This window comes from Parambassis ranga, chromosome 12 (genome assembly GCF_900634625.1).
Source record: "Parambassis ranga chromosome 12, fParRan2.1, whole genome shotgun sequence".
Classification (NCBI taxonomy): domain Eukaryota; kingdom Metazoa; phylum Chordata; class Actinopteri; family Ambassidae; genus Parambassis; species Parambassis ranga.
In genome coordinates, this window is record NC_041032.1 from 13,854,887 (window position 1) to 13,871,716 (window position 16,830).

General features: G+C 45.7%; 1 pseudogene; it reads left to right on the forward strand.

Annotated features, from left to right (window-relative positions):
• The first annotated feature begins 831 nt into the window (after positions 1 to 831).
• On the forward strand, positions 832 to 16,618 carry LOC114444120 (aquaporin-3-like; annotated as a pseudogene).
• The last annotated feature ends 212 nt before the right edge of the window (positions 16,619 to 16,830 follow it).

The following is a 16,830-nucleotide window of genomic DNA, read 5'->3' on the forward strand; positions in this document are numbered from 1 at the left end:
CTGTAACAAAGACGGTATCTATTGCGATTTTATATATAGAGAGAGTATGGAAAGCTTGTTTGGAAAGCCTCATCTGAATACTAGAAATACATCTTTCACAAGAACAAAATGTTTAATTATAATTATTTTTAATTATAAGAACATTGCACAATGCAACTGTATCTCACATTCAAGTTGTTTTTAATGCTGAAAGTAACAGTGTGCACCACAATAGTAAGATGTTGAAATTAATGTTTGCTCATAAATAATAAAAAAAATCGATTTGGCCACAACTTGAATCGATACCAGTATCTCCAAATAAAATATCGCGATATATCACAGAATCGATTTTTTCTTACACTACTGTGGTGTCATGTAGGTGAAGAATCTATCAAACACTTTAGAGGAAGAAGAGTGGACTAAACTCTGTGTCTTTACTTCTATGATCAAGTCAAATGTTCTGTATGCAGCATGACCTAAAAGACCCATTATCAGATGTACAGAGGCGGCAAATTGCCCAACACATGCAGATAAATCCAGGCAAGCAATGCAAACCAGCAACATAAGCACATTACACACTACACAGCATCAGCAAAACTACAAAAGCAGAAGAAAGTGTGCATTTCACTTACTATTTGAAGAGGATCTCCTGTCGGCCATGGTGGCACCCCTGTCAGTATCCATGTTACAGAATGTCCCAGTGGTCCTCAGGTCCTCCATGATAAGAAATTTAAAGTCCAGTCCACATGTTCTTCAAGTTTTCTTAATGTCCAGAGAGGAGAAGACGCTTTTTTCTCTCTGCTTTAAGCTCTAACAATTCTTCAGTGAAAGTTATAGCTTAACATAGTTGTAATGTGCTTCACTTCTTCATCAGGAAAGAAAGATGGCAGCTGCGAGCTGATTGGCAGCAAGGAACCAGGTGAGCTGTGTGGAGGGGGGGGGGGGTCATGTGACTTGGGCGGGGCTTCATTTGTCCACATGGAGAGTTTTCAAACTGCATTCTAAATGAATGGTTAATGCAAACACATGTTTTAAATAAAGATTAATGTGCTATAGCAGCTTTTTTAAAATCATTCTTTATGATGAATTAATGATGAAAAAACATATTCTAACTTTCTTTTTTATACATTACGACATCCACGTCTCTCTTTTTTTCCCCTCCTCATAAATTAACAGGATGCACTGTGTGTTCATTATGTTAGACAAGCTGTGATGACAAGCTGAAAAAAAAAAACTAAGAGGAATATGCCTCCTCGCTGAGCATCAGGCAGCACTCGGGTTTCATTAGCCTGCACTGAAAGCTCGGAGACGCATGCTGCTCTGTGTACGCATGGGAAACATCTCAGCGTGCAGGCGGAGCTGCTGGAGGTTTAACTTCTTCTTCTGCTGTTTTCTCTAAAAGTTTTCACGAGTGGGAAGCGTTTACTCACACTTACCATAATGTCTCCATATAACACATTAAACATGCGGGGCTCTGTCTCTGTGTGGGAACAAACACCCACATTCACACCTGCACATAAATCCCACTATCATTACACCACATCACCTCCTCCAGCCCCTAATCCACCCTTGTTGGTGGTGCGTTTTTGTATTTTTTTTTTTTTAATTCCATTAGAGCACGCCTGCAGCCTATACTGTATAATGTAGACCTGGCTGATTGGTGATTTTTACCAGATATGTGAGTATTTCAGATTCTGAGTGCCACACTAATGGGACAGCAGGAATGCTGATGAGCTCCATCCAGGGATATGAGCTTGACACTGATGTTATGCTAATGCAGTGGCACTCTTTCCGACTGTGTCCACAGCACCTCCTAGCATTAGCCGTGAAGTTTCATATGATCTGCTGATAATGGGGACTCATTTTATTCAGCTGGAACGACAGAGGACACCGGGTATAATCATGGCTGTGTAAATAATAAGCTTATACCTATTCGTCTTCGCCTCGTACCGTCCTCTCCCAGCCCGCAAAAAAAAAAAAAAAAACATGCAGCAGATCCCCTGAAGCGCATTACACGCTGTTTCACAGAGAACAATATACGACCTTTGATTTTGCGCATAGAACACAACACGATGCATTATGAATCAAGTTCAGGAATATAAAATATAAATCATCAGCTTGTGTGTTTTAATTTTTCAAAGTGCAAACACAATTTTTAACCCTAACCCTCTCTCTCCGTGTTTGGTTCTCCTATGTCAATATCACAGACAAACAATTGTAATCAGCATGACAGAAGCCTCCCCGAGGTAACCAGAGTGAACATCGGATTTTTATTTTAGAAATCAATTTATCTTGCACGCATGAGGCATCAGCTAAGCAAACCTGGCATTTTAATAGAAGTGACAGCCCGCTGGTTGGGACATGCTGTGTCTGATATATATATATATATATATATATATATATATATATAATAATAATAATAAAATAGCTTGCCTCATCAATATTGCATCAGTATTCGTAGTTGGGTCGGGTTTTCCAGTGCCAATATATTTTAAGTACTCATTTATTTTATTTGGTATGTTGTTCAGATCCCTCTATACTTCGGCTCTTCAGACAGCAGGCGGCTGTATATATATATATATATATATATATATATATATATATATATGTTTATTATTATTATTTCTTTTATCTTGTGTTTGATCTTTGAGTGAGTGAGTGTCTGCTGCTGAATCTGATCTAAACTTTACTTTGCACAGAGAAAAATGAAAAAAATAAAAACATCTAAATAGCTTAATCAGTAAATAAATATGTTAATCGGGGTTATCGTGGAGGTGTTTTCTGCTTTTGTGCCAAAACAGCAAGTCGGTGCGATTTTAACTAACCTCTAAGATAAACCATCAAAGTTCTCTCCTCTGGCCATTCCCATTGCACTAATGCGCTGAACCAAGCAATAGATGTGAGCATCTTAATTACAGTGCGCTCTCCGATAATGATAACACTTGCATTAGCCTGCTGGAAAAAGGGCTGCACACAGACACACACATGTAGAAGCGGCTGAATGTTACAGCAAGGTTAAAACATACAGTATCTTTGATTAAACACCTTGACTCCTGCTCCACTCACACATTAATGCTGATGAGGAGCTTTAGTGTTAAAGAAAAATTAGCAAGTTAGTAGCTACAGGTCAGACCTAACCTTAATTAATATCAGCACTGATTTCCTCCACAGATATTCATATACAGATTAACTATGTTTATCATGTTAGTCAGTGTGTGGAGGAAGACGAAGGCTCATCCAGCCTCATTAATATTATACATTTATATTCTGATATGCAGCTATGGAGAGATGCTCACAAGTCAGCATTGATAGTTGATCAGTCTAAAAAGGCTGTTGCAATGCAATATGAAAAATTGCATTATATAAAAAAATACATTTGACTCTTGATGTTTCTCTGCTGAGATTTGTTCTTAGATCGTCATCGTTGTTTTATATGAGTCAATGGGTTCGGGTGGTGCACGTGCTGTAAGTCAGGTTGTCCCATCGGAGAGAAGCTTGTGTCAGATAGAAGAAGTTTGACTTCATCCATCCATGTATTCTCCAAACTACTTTGTCCAGAGATGCCCAGACCTCCCTGTCCCTGGCACCACCCCTAAGCTCCTCCTGGAGGACTCCCTCAACCCTCAACCAAACCACTGGCTGCTCTCCATGCATAGAAGCAATAACTCTGTAATGAGAGTTCCAAACTCCTCACTCAAGACAGTAAACCTGGCCACAGTACTTATATTTGCAGCCTCATTCTTTCAGTAGCTCAGAATAGGTAAGACACAAGGATACATAACCCAGACCGTGGCCTCAGGTTCGGAGGTACTGATCCTTTTTCCTTCACTGAAGGCCGCCCTTGCATGCTGATGCTGTTGGATCTACTCCTACTACTTGTTTCTGGGTGAAAAAGTGCTGACAAAAGGTTTAAAAGTATATTAAAAATATATGTTATAGAATATAAAATGAATCCTCCTGAAGTTCTAGCACCTTCTTATACTTCTGAAATGAGACTTTCTGCAAAAGATTTTTTCTAATGCTTATGTTGAAAAATAAGCCCCATGATCCTGTAGTTAAAGCCCATATGGCTGCTTTTGTTGTTTGGTGGGAAGGAATTAGTGCGAACACTTAACACAGCTCTAACAGCTTGATGATCATGTATTAGTATATATAGTGACTGGTGTTGTTTATTTATACATCTCTTCTGAAGTTGGAGTGCTCTTCACAGCTGTGAGTGTGATTCCTGTGAACAGGGACCTTTGTCATGTTACGTCTCCCAGGATGAGCTGCTGTGCTTGATTAATGTTTGCAATTATGTATAGAAAGACTTACATCTTTAATTGGAGTTTTAAAGTGGGGCGAGGAAGCTAGAGAAACAACCATCAGTTAGCTTGGAAAGGAAATGATATATTAACAGCATTTAGGGATCCTCGTGAGAGATAAATGCTGAAACTGTGAGGGTGAAATGTGTGAGGGAGTGGCATACAGACAAGCTCCTTCTTCTTCTCACAAAGGGAGGGATCCCTGTAGGACTCCCCTTAAAAAGCTGATGCTCAGTTCCCAACACCAATCACTGTGAAACCTCAGAGAATAACCCAAGAAAATATTCAAATAACTGCAGGATGAGAAGACAAAAAGAGATTTTTGGAGAAGCTGGCCTTTCACATCCGGCATGTGCTCCTGCGCCAGGCCCTGGCAGAATGCCCGGGAAGCCTGGTTGTAGTGGTGAGTATTTTTGGAGTTCTCCTACAGGGTGCAGAACGGATCAGATAAATGACTAAATATTAATTATACTCAGTATAAAGCAATTTCAAATTCACAGTTTTGCAGATTATCTTCTGCTATATGGAATTTAATCAAGAAGTGTGCTGTTGTAGACTTCTAATTAAGAAAGATGGGAATTAAATGAAACTTATTTTAATATTATATGTTTGCATTATGAAGAATCTCGTTGTGTTTCATAAGTACCAAGTTTCATATCTCCACTCTTTGATGCTAAAATAAAACAACACTGTCTGACTTGTGTGATATGTTTCTGTGGTTTGTTGTGTGGTTTTTAGGGGCAGGAAACAAGACCCGAGCAAACTTTAAAGACAGAGCTGATTCGACCAATTAAAACTAAACTGAACTCTGAAAAGAAAACAGTGGATTAATGGAGTTTTCTGATCCTCCAACGTCCTGATGTGGACTTTAGTTTAGCCTTTGAAACTGCTGGTAAACAAACTAATGAGCCCATTGTGGTGCCTTTATTGTGAATGACATGACATGACTTGACATACATCTACATCTGTTGAAATCAGCTAAACGATTAAAAAAAGTGAAGATGATGTTCAATATCTGAAGAGGAGACAGTGAATACACAGCAATCAACAAGCCATTCGTGTAATCCAACCAATCAATGCATCCAGCAACATTCAAAGGTGAGTGGGGAACATAATGGATCCAAGCATCATGCGTGGGCTCGTCATAATAAATAGTTAACATGCCGCTGCTGCTTTTCCTGCAGCTTTTTACGTCTTAAAATGTGGAAAAGCTCCTTTAAAAATGCCCCATGGGGAATCCTGTGTGCTTCTTGTCCAACATGTTTGTGCAGAGACTCTTGGGAACTTGTTATCATGTAAGGCAAAAGTTTAGATGTTTGATGACAAAGTAGTTTTGTTGTGTGTGTGTAAAGTCCTCTGGGTCTCTTTTGAAAGGATGGTTTGATGTTCAATTGCATCTTTTATTGTTTTGGTTCAAGGTAAAGAAAGTTTAACTGCCGCTGTGCTGCTGCTTTCACATCTTTTTACGTAGCTGCAAGCCTCCATCAAAACCTCTTGTGTTCATTTGCTTCGCTCTGCGTACATTTTGTGTTTACCTTTTAAAACACAGGACTCTTTCAAAATAAAAGAATAACCCACAGTCACCAAAGAAATATGAAGAAAAGGGCATACCTACCAACAGGCCATTCGTCATTCTGCTGCCCGGCTCTGACTGATCTCGTAATTCCACAAGACCTTTCCCTCTGCTGGCCGTGGTCGGAGCTGGCCTTCTGTGAAGGACTGCTCTGCAGGTGTAGTCAGATTGTTGTCAGCATCAATAGTCACACACAAAGCCCACCCATAACATACCCATGACCTCCGAGGTCAGAGACACACACCCTGGATAAGACGAAAAGCAGGGCCCAGCTAGACTCCTGACTCGGGGTCAGACCTTTGTTATTCTCTTTGAAGGTTCTCCTACAACTGTCAGTGCAGAAAAATCACTCCATCTGTGGACTGTTTCTCACCTCACTGCACGTCGGATCCCTCAATAGAAGTCATAAAGGGCCAATGTGTTCAAAAAGTAGGTGTATTTGTGTGTGAAGTGCTTTCTGTCCTCTGTCTACATGTTTGGCTGTGGTTTGGTGGCACAGGTGGTGCTAAGTGAAGGGTCCCACGCCACATTCCTCACTGGTAACTTTGTTTTTTGGTTTTGCTGCAACACTTGGGATCGTCGTGAGCGGCCAGGTCTCAGGTGAGGATGTTCTATACTTCATGTTGCACAGGTGTTTCTAAAACTCTTATCAGCCCTAATGTTCTGTTGTTTGGGGTTTCCAGAGATCCCAAATCCTCTTTAACAGCTAATAGAATATTTGTTTTAACACCTTGATCCCAGATTGAATTATTTACTGAGTAAACAGGATTTAAAACAGTGTTAACTAGAGATGTATGATGCTGCTTTGCCATCAACAACAGTGTTACCCAAAGGCTTTATATTTGTTAAGTACACAAAATTTCTTAAAATCTGGCTCAGGGGTGGTGGTCACCTCACATTAACACATTTTCCACAAACTCAAGAATCTATTTTAAAACATTCACTAAAAAGGAGAAAATAATGACAGCTCAAAGGTCCACTGTGCACGGTGACACCATCAACTTCTGCAAAAACATTTTAATTAAATTAACATAATTATAGGTTGCAGCATGTGATGTCATACCTTCAGCCATATGCCTCACGCCCATGATAATGTGCAATTTTAAGTGTTATTATAATGAAAAGAAGTGAGTTCAGGTCAGGGGGAGTCGGCCCCTAGAGGCTGCAGGGTGAAGTGCAATTTTTCAACATTTCCGCTTTGGCTTCATTTCTCAGCCTGCTTTATAATATGATATAATGTGAAATTATATAAAATGATACAAAAGATATGCTACAATAAATACAGTATTACATGATATTATAACCATATAATATGATAAAATATAGGGATGTCCCGATCTGTTTTTTTCTGGTCTGAGTTCGAGTCATTTGATTTTGAGTATCTGCCGATACCGAGTCCCGATCTGATACGCCTTTGCGCATGGCAGCACAGTTACTAAAAGGAATTTTACCTGTATTGCTTGTGCTGTGTGCTGTGTGCATGAGCAAAACTCTGTGAGTGTGTGTGTGTGTTGTTGTTGCGCTCACTGCTCATCGCAGCCACATCAACTGCCCCTTTCCACGGGTACAATGCTTCCATAAAAACTGCCTGAAACGCATTGCCGCAGACTGTAAATACTTCCTTTCAAACTGATACTTTTCACAAAGGAAACGGGTCATCCCAGTCTCACAACTGAGGCAACAATCACACCCCTACACCACGGCACAGAGAGCCATCCTGTGCAGCATTATGCTGGATTCATCCGCAGAAACTCGTTAGCGTTGACACGACCCTGATACATATAGTATATGCGAATCCTGATCGGGAAGTTACGTCCGATTCCGATCAAGTCTGAAACCACGTAATCGGGCCCGATTTCCGATCACATGAGCAGATTGGGGACATCCCTGATGAAATGCACTACAACGCAATTTGATAAAATGGGAAACCCTGTGATACTTATGATATGATACTATAAGGTGCAATGATGCGATACAATACCAAACAACAACGCATTGACTGAATCATATGATTCTATATGATATAATGCAATTTACCTCATTTCAAGTGCAGACCAGATAAAACTTAAAACATATATCTATTATATACACACTTAAAAAATAAAAACAGATGATTTGGCATAAAAATTGAGCCAAATAAGCAGATGAGTTAGGGAAAAGGAGAAAAATACTCATTATTACTGCAAAAAAACAAAAAAAAGACAATTATAAGAGCTGGAGTCAGCTTGCATCACTGTCATGGAGTATCTGTCATTCAAAGACTGTTTCCACAAGACTAAGCTTTTCTTCAACTTCCTTCAGCATAACAGGGAGTCATTATTATTGATGGCTTGACAGCCTCTAAATATCAGCAAAAGGTAAACTGGCAGTTATCTGAAGTGCAGTATTTACCACAGTGATGTGTTTGCAAGATGAATGACAATTAGAGGCGGCGGGGGAGGCAGAGCAGCAGGCAGTGGACCCAAGAATGCAAAGTTTAAAAGAGAGAAACGGAGGGAGGAGGGGGCGCTCACCCCTTCACTTGAAAACTGTGCAGTCCGTAATTGAAAGGCTAGTGAGCGAATCAGCTCTCAATTCTGGTGTCTTCTGTCAAAAAAGCAGCCGGCACTACAAAAGCTGCTGCAGTTCACTCATGCTCACTTGTTCAGTGCCTTTATAATGAGGCTGTCCCTCTCTAATACACAGTGGAGCTGAGAAAATAAGCTCTTATAATTAGATATTTCCAACTCTGACACGATTAAGGTGTGAATACAAGCGAGGCGCCCACATGAGTGTGCCATCAGAGCAGTTCTTACCCCCTTCAAGGTTAGAAAAAAGGATACCTTCCTGAATCTTTTCATCCCTTCAATTTAATTTGTGTCACAGAGACCTTCCATCCTAACAGGACCACTGAGACTACTGAATATACAGCGTTCCTCTGTCTCACTGAGAAAATAGGGGCTGGAGATAAAACAGCCTCCATGTGCTTTGTTTGCTCGGGATAAATCACACAGAATCTGATACATCTATGAATGTACCATGTGTTTTTCCATCTAATGGTGGTCATCTAAACCCAGCGGTGACCTTCACGTTGTGTTTACTGGGGAGGAAGCCATGGAGGAGGTTCCTGGCCTTTCTGGGTTACACACTGGTACACTTAAAGGTAGGGTAAGACGTGTTGAAAACTCAGTGAGTCAGCCAGATTTTGAAAGTAAACACACGCCCCTTTCTCTCAGAGCTCACCCCAAAGCCACACCTCCCAACCAGTCTGTGACTTCGGCCATCATGCACGTACCTCTCTGGTGCGCTCAGAGCAGGAAGAGAGTGACAACCAGCCAATACTCCGCGCAGGTGTGCCTCGTAGGATTGGCTTTTAGCGTTTTATAGCTTTCACAGATGATTAATATTCGTCGTTTTAATGTGAAACTGCCGAACTAATCGGTTGCTATCGGATTGTAAAGAGAAGTTACACTAATTTAACAAAAAGTGCATCAGAATGAAATCTCCTACCCTACCTTTAATTATCTTGCATTTGCACGCACATGAAGATACACAGCTGGTTATAATGGCGCCCTCCTGTGGTTATATGACAGTAGTGCAAGTGTGCATAGTAATGTAAAATAAATTATTCAAGACTAGGGCTGCAATGATTATTCGAGTAATTGAGTAATATTCCAGGACAAAATGCATCGACAACTAATTTAGTATTCGATGACTCGTTAGTGATGTCATTGAGAATGATTCTCTTGTGGTGCAGCAGGATGATCAGTGTTTTGGGCGCAAGAGGCCCTGGGTTTGAAACGCAGGTGAGCCATTTGTAGGTCGGACACACACGCAGACACAGACAGTTTTGGTGCCGGGTACGAAGGCGGTTGCGGGTTGAAGCAATGCTGCTGCAGCCATATCTATGGGAAAACCATGACATTTACGTGTGATCCGAGTACTCGAATAACCGTGAAAATAATCAGCGATTATCCGAGTACCAAAATACTCGCTTGTTGCAGCCCTATTTAAGACATTCTTGTGGCACTCCCTCGTTCAGGGTGTCAAAAAAATGGGTAGAAGCTTGTTACATCCAGCAGCCTCTAGTGACCGCCTGAGGAACTGCATGTAAACAAAATAAAGCATTCCCAGAGAGCTTCCTCTTTGCACAAACAACTAATACAAGCCATAATTAATCACAATGAACATTTCTTGATTGTTATTAATTTAGTATTTAAACTGAATATAAGCTAAACATTCAGTGTGACAGAGGGACTTAAATTGTTATCTAGAGCCTATCTATTTATACGAAGCTGTTTCATTGATGGTGGAAAAAATATTTTAAAGCAATTTGCTCAGATTTTCCCCAGATGCATTGTGGGATTTTGGCCAGGGGCAGCTGATTGTGGTGGGAGAAAATGCAACAGCTGTGATTTTTTTTTTTTGGCCAAACATCTATCCCTGGTTAATGGATTCTTTGATCAGGTAACAGTGACTTCAATGAAAACAGTTTATCCAGCACACCTTTTTCCACTGTCAGCACAATTAACAACAACAAATAACAATAAGTTATTTCAGATCTGTGTTCTTTGCAAAATTTTACATGAAAAAGTCCAAACTAGGATCGGTACTTCATGTGCTGCACTAATTTTACAGCAAATTACAAATCAAACTGTGCCGCACACAAAACGGCTCAGAAGCCATTAACAGCTATAAGGTTGAGCCATGTTACTCACCGAGCCTCATGCGGTTTGCCAAGCTTTAATCAGCTGCTCACAGGGCAGATGATAATTATGTGATAATACAGCCAATACTCATAATCCCTAAAATACTGAAAATAGCTACAATAGACAAGCTGTCAGTGTAAAAGCAGCCTTTTCATGTGTATATTTGGCCTTTCAATAGACAAGTCAGCAACCTGCTAACACTCAGATACCTCTGTTAGCACAGGTTCATGTAGCCCCATGAGTACTTGCATCCTGTGCAAAGGCCCTGTTTACATGTTAATCTGTCAGGCTCCTCCATACCTGCTGTGCAGCCAAGATGGCGACCATTGAGACTGAGACGTGTCTATCATATTATGATCGACTAACTAAATAATACACATATCATTTTTATGTTTGGATTGAATTACTTATTGATGGCTTGATTGATCTGAATAATGAGGAAGTAACATTAATGCCAGCAGCCAACAGAGACGCCCATCTACACAAAAAGTTGAGGGAGGAGCAAGCTTCATGATAGTGTGGCTCTTTTCGTTCTGGTTTGTTCCATAACCAGCATTTCTGGCTGCTTCAGTTTCTCTTTGAAGACATTTGTAATAGCCTGCGTGTCACTTCCTCCTCCGTGCTGTACTGTGTGTGTCTATAATGCAATCTCACAAAAAAGCTGCAACTGTCATGAGCCAGGGTCATGGCTCCTTGTCTTTTATTATATTGTTTATTTTGTTATTTAGTTTTCAGTGTTTGTCCTCTTTCTCTGCTCCTCCTCAGTCCTTCCCTCTCTCCTGCTCCTCCTCAGTCCTTCCCTCTCTCCTTCTCTTCCTCCCTCCTCTTTCTCTGCTCCTCCTCAGTCCTTCCCTCTCTCCTGCTCCTCCTCAGTCCTTCCCTCTCTCCTTCTCTTCCTCCCTCCTCTTTCTCTGCTCCTCCTCAGTCCTTCCCTCTCTCCTTCTGTTGCTCCTCCCTCCTGTTCTCTGCTCCTCAGTCCTTCCCTCTCTCCTCCTCTAGCCTCCTCCCTGATTATCAGCTCCTCCCTAATTGTGTTCACCTGTGTCGTCTCTCCTCTTTTTAAGCCCTGTGCCTTCCCTTTGTCTTTGTCAGTTCTTCCCTTGTGATTCCCCGTGTGCACCCCCGTGTGTACTCCCTTGTGATCACCTGCCTTTCACCGTCTCATCGTCCTCCTTCTTCCTCCATGCTTTTCTGCCCTCCTCAGGTTTGGTTTTGTTATTTTGTGTTTTTTGTACTTTTTGCGTTTTTGACCGGCACTGTGTTCAGTGGCCTTGCTTTAGTTCTCCTGCTCCTCTGGACTGGGTTTTTGTGTTGGCTTTAAATAAAGCTCCCCTTTTGTTGAACATTATTTTGTCTGCGCCTGGGTCCTATTAAGAACTACACCGCACATAACAGAAGAACTGACCATAATGGACCCAGCAGACTATTTGTTCGACTACGTTTCTGCCTTAAAGGGGGTGGAGGAGCGTAGGAACTTCTTTTTGGCAAACTGGGAGTTTGTATGGGATTATGCCCTCCTTCCTAGGTTTGAGACTTTGTTCGAAGGGACTCGGCTGGCCATGAGGTTTCCCTCTTTGGGTGTGAGATCTGGGGGACGTAGGCGTCATCGGCGTCGGCGTCCAGCTGCTGTTCCTGAGACAGCTGGAGACCCAGCCGAGGCCCCTTCCTCGCCCTCAGTGGAGCCAGCAGGGCTCCAGATGACGCCGCCACTTCCGGTTCCGTCCGGAGGCGGGCCCCCGGCGACGCCGCCACTTCCGGTTCCGTCCGGAGGCGGGCCCCCGACGACGTCGCTCCTCCCCGCTCCGTCAGAGGGCGGACTCCAGACGACGTCGCCACTTCCGGTTCCGTCCGGAGGCGGGCCCCCAGTGACTCCGCCACTTCCGGTTCCGCCCGGAGGCGGGCCCCCGGCGACGTCGCTCCTCCCCGCTCCGTCGGAGCCAGCAGGGCTCCAGACGACGTCGCTCCTCCCCGCTCCGTCGGAGCTAGCAGGGCTCCAGACGACGTCGCTCCTCCCCGCTCCGTCAGAGGGCGGACTCCAGACGACGTCGCTCCTCCCCGCTCCGTCAGAGGACGTCGCTCCTCCCCGCTCCGTCAGAGGGCGGACTCCAGACGACGTCGCTCCTCCCCGCTCCGTCAGAGGGCGGACTCCAGACGACGTCGCTCCTCCCCGCTCCGTCTGAGGGCGGGCTTCTGGCGAGGTCACTTCCTCCCGAGCAACCCGAGGGTGGTCTTCCCTGTGCTGCCCCTTGTGAACTGTCTAACGAGACATTGGATTTTTTATTCTGTGGAACAGCTGTGGCTCTGACTTTGACACTGGGGATAGTCTATTCAGATTACGTTGGACTTTCAGCCTTAGCCTCCTGTTCGGTCCTGGGTCACAGTCCTGACCCAGGAGAGCCCTCAGCCTTTGTGACCGGTCTAGTCACCGAGGTTTCCTCGCCCCTGGTCTCCAGTCCCACGGTTCTGGTTTCCTGCCCAGACCCCGGAGGGTCCTCGGCTCTGGTCTCCTGCCCTGACCCCGGAGGGTCAGCCTACTCGTCTCTGCCGGCCTTCTGCCCTGACCCCGGAGGGCCAGCCTACTCGTCTCTGCCGGCCTTCTGCCCGGACCCCGGAGGGCCCGCATCCTCGTCCTCGCTGGTCTTCTGCCCGGACCCCGGAGGGCCCGCATCCTCGTCCTCGCTGGTTTCCTGTCCGGACCCCGGAGGGTCCTCGTCTCTGGTTTCCTGTCCGGACCCCGGAGGGTCCTCGTCTCTGGTTTCCTGTCCGGACCCCGGAGGGTCCTCGTCTCTGGTTTTCTGTCCGGACCCCGGAGGGTCCTCGTCTCTGGTTTCCTGTCCGGACCCCGGAGGGTCCTCTGCCTTGGCCTCCTGTCCGGACCCCACAGGGTCCTCTGCCTTGGCTTCCTGTCCAGACCCCGGAGGGTCCGCAGCCTCGTCCTCGTCTCTGGCTTCCTGTCGAGACCCCGGAGGGTCCCCTGCCTCGTCTTCGGCTCTGGTCTCCTGTCTGGACCCTGGAGGGTCTTCTGCTTCGTCTTCGGCTCTGGTCTCCTGTCTGGACCCTGGAGGGTCTTCTGCTTCGTCTTCGGCTCTGGCCTCCTGTCTGGACCCTGGAGGGTCCGCGGCCTCGTCTTCGCTGGTGTTCTGCCCGGACCCTGGAGGGTCCGCTGCCTCGACTTCGCTGGTGTTCTGCCCGGACCCTGGAGGGTCCGCTGCCTCGTCTTCGCTGGTGTTCTGCCCTGACCCTGGTGGGTCAGCCTCACCGTCTCCGCTGACCTTCTGCCCGGACCCTGGAGGGTCCGCAGCCTCGTCTCTGCCAACCTTCTGCCCTGACCCTGGAGGGTCAGCCTCCTCGTCTGGTGGGTCAGCCTCCTCATCTCTGCCGACTGTCTGCCCTGAACCTGGTGGGTCAGACTCATCGTCTCCGCCGACCTTCTGCCCGGACCCTGGAGGGTCCGCAGCCTCGTCTCCGCCGACCTTCTGTCCTGACCCTGGTGGGTCAGCCTCATCGTCTCCGCCGACCTTCTGCCCTGACCCTGGTGGGTCAGCCTCATCGTCTCCGCTGGTCTTCTGCCCGGACCCAGGAGGGTCCGTCATCTCGTCTTCCTTGCTGGTCTTCAGCCCGGACCCAGGAGGGTCCGTCATCTCGTCCTCGCTGGTCTTCATCCCGGACCCAGGAGGGTTTGTCGTCTCGTCCTCGCTGGTCTTCAGCCTGGACCCAGGTGGGTCCGTCTCGCCTTCATCGCTGGTGGTCTTCCGCCCGGACCCTGGAGGGTCCGCGTCTCCATCGCTGGTGGTCTTCCGCCCGGACCCTGGAGGGTCCGCGTCTCCATCGCTGGTGGTCTTCTGCCCGGACCCCAGAGAGCCCTCAGCCATGTCCCTGCTGTGCTGCCACCCGGACCCCGGAGGGTCCTCACCCCTGTCCATGCTGGGCTTCCGACCGGACCCTGGAGGGCCCGCAACTCTGCCCCACTGGCCCTTTTGCCCTTTTCCTTGCCTCTGTTGGGCAACTGCCAGGACCCAGAAGGTCCCAAACCCCTGACTGTTTTGGCCCCCTGGCCATTTTTTGGACTCTGTTTTTGCCCCCTGGCCATTTTGGGACTCTGTTTTTGCCCTCTGGCCAGTTTGACTCTGTTTTGGCCCCCTGGCCATTTATGAACTTTATCTTCTTCCCGAACTTTTGCCCATTGGGTCACCTTGTGTTGAACTCTGGTCTCGTAATTTTGTTTTGGTCCCTCCTCCGGACCTCCCCCCACCCTCCCGGCTCAGTTTTGTACTCTTGTTGTATTTTTCCTTCAGGGACGTCTGGGAGCCGTCCCTTGAGGGGGGGGTACTGTCATGAGCCAGGGTCATGGCTCCTTGTCTTTTATTATATTGTTTATTTTGTTATTTAGTTTTCAGTGTTTGTCCTCTTTCTCTGCTCCTCCTCAGTCCTTCCCTCTCTCCTGCTCCTCCTCAGTCCTTCCCTCTCTCCTTCTCTTCCTCCCTCCTCTTTCTCTGCTCCTCCTCAGTCCTTCCCTCTCTCCTGCTCCTCCTCAGTCCTTCCCTCTCTCCTTCTCTTCCTCCCTCCTCTTTCTCTGCTCCTCCTCAGTCCTTCCCTCTCTCCTTCTGTTGCTCCTCCCTCCTGTTCTCTGCTCCTCAGTCCTTCCCTCTCTCCTCCTCTAGCCTCCTCCCTGATTATCAGCTCCTCCCTAATTGTGTTCACCTGTGTCGTCTCTCCTCTTTTTAAGCCCTGTGCCTTCCCTTTGTCTTTGTCAGTTCTTCCCTTGTGATTCCCCGTGTGCACCCCCGTGTGTACTCCCTTGTGATCACCTGCCTTTCACCGTCTCATCGTCCTCCTTCTTCCTCCATGCTTTTCTGCCCTCCTCAGGTTTGGTTTTGTTATTTTGTGTTTTTTGTACTTTTTGCGTTTTTGACCGGCACTGTGTTCAGTGGCCTTGCTTTAGTTCTCCTGCTCCTCTGGACTGGGTTTTTGTGTTGGCTTTAAATAAAGCTCCCCTTTTGTTGAACATTATTTTGTCTGCGCCTGGGTCCTATTAAGAACTACACCGCACATAACAGCAACACACTGAGTGTAACTTTTCAACTCTGTTACATCATGTGGCAATGCTGCCTGTTTGACAGCTGGGGCGGCCACTAGAGAGTGCTGCTGTTGCTGCTGCACACTCATGCTGACATGTCACAGCGTGCAGAGGAAGCTTTACTACACGCTCTACACTGTGTGTGCTGTAGCCAAGCTTCCACCATCAATTAAACATATTGGCAGTGGGAGTTCAGTGATGGCAGCTTTTAGTTTTTCACAACAAACCCGTTCATGAGCCATTGTCATAAGTTGGTGTCAACATAAAGAATAACAGACTGTTGTACCTGAGTCTCAGATTATTGGAACAGCATCCTGGCCATCATGGAGCCAAACGACAATCCAATCCCTCGCCGTTTGGCGGCCTTCACTGTTGGTTTTGTGGTGTTAGTCATTGGCTTGTCGATGGGCATCCACTCCGTCAACCCCCACCAGCGAATCTTCACGGCTTTGGCAGGCTGGGGCGGAGAGGTTTTCACACAAGTACCGCACAGGGTGACCCAAACTACTGGAAAAAGCCAGAAGAAGCTCAGCATCCTCAACCTTAAAATCCAAGATGGCTCCATTTTCTATGTGTGGATATGTTGCTATGACAAAACTTGTGTGTACATCATGACACAAATATAATCCCTTCAATCTTATTAAAATATAATATTAGCATGGCTTCCCTAACACTGAGTCACACACTCTCTGGCTGGTAGCCCTGCATCTCTGTAGCATCTCTTCACTCATATTTTATTTAAGCCTGTTGCAAGAGGTAAATTCTGAAACAACACCATACACTCACATTGTTATTTTCCCTGTTTTATTTCTGCTACAGAGCAAACACATACTGGTTCTTTGTGCCCATCTGTGCCCCATTCCTGGGTGCAGTGGTGGGTGTCCTGATGCACCAGCTAATGATTGGATACCAGCTAGCAGGAGACGAGGAAGAGGAGCAGAGGACGGAGGAGGAGGAGGAGGAAAGGTTCACACTCTCCAATTGTACGACCAACTAAGATGCATGAGATTTTTTTTTTTTTATATATAAAAATCTCACCAAACTTCTTCTTTTTCTCTCAAATGACCATGGAGCTGTCACTTCATCATATATTGAAACTATTTCTCAGAAATGCACGGCGCTCGTTTTTGTATTCGTTTCCATTGAACTCCAGTAAGCGCCTTCATTCCTGCTTGAATCAGAAAATGATTTCTTTCATGCTGCACGCCT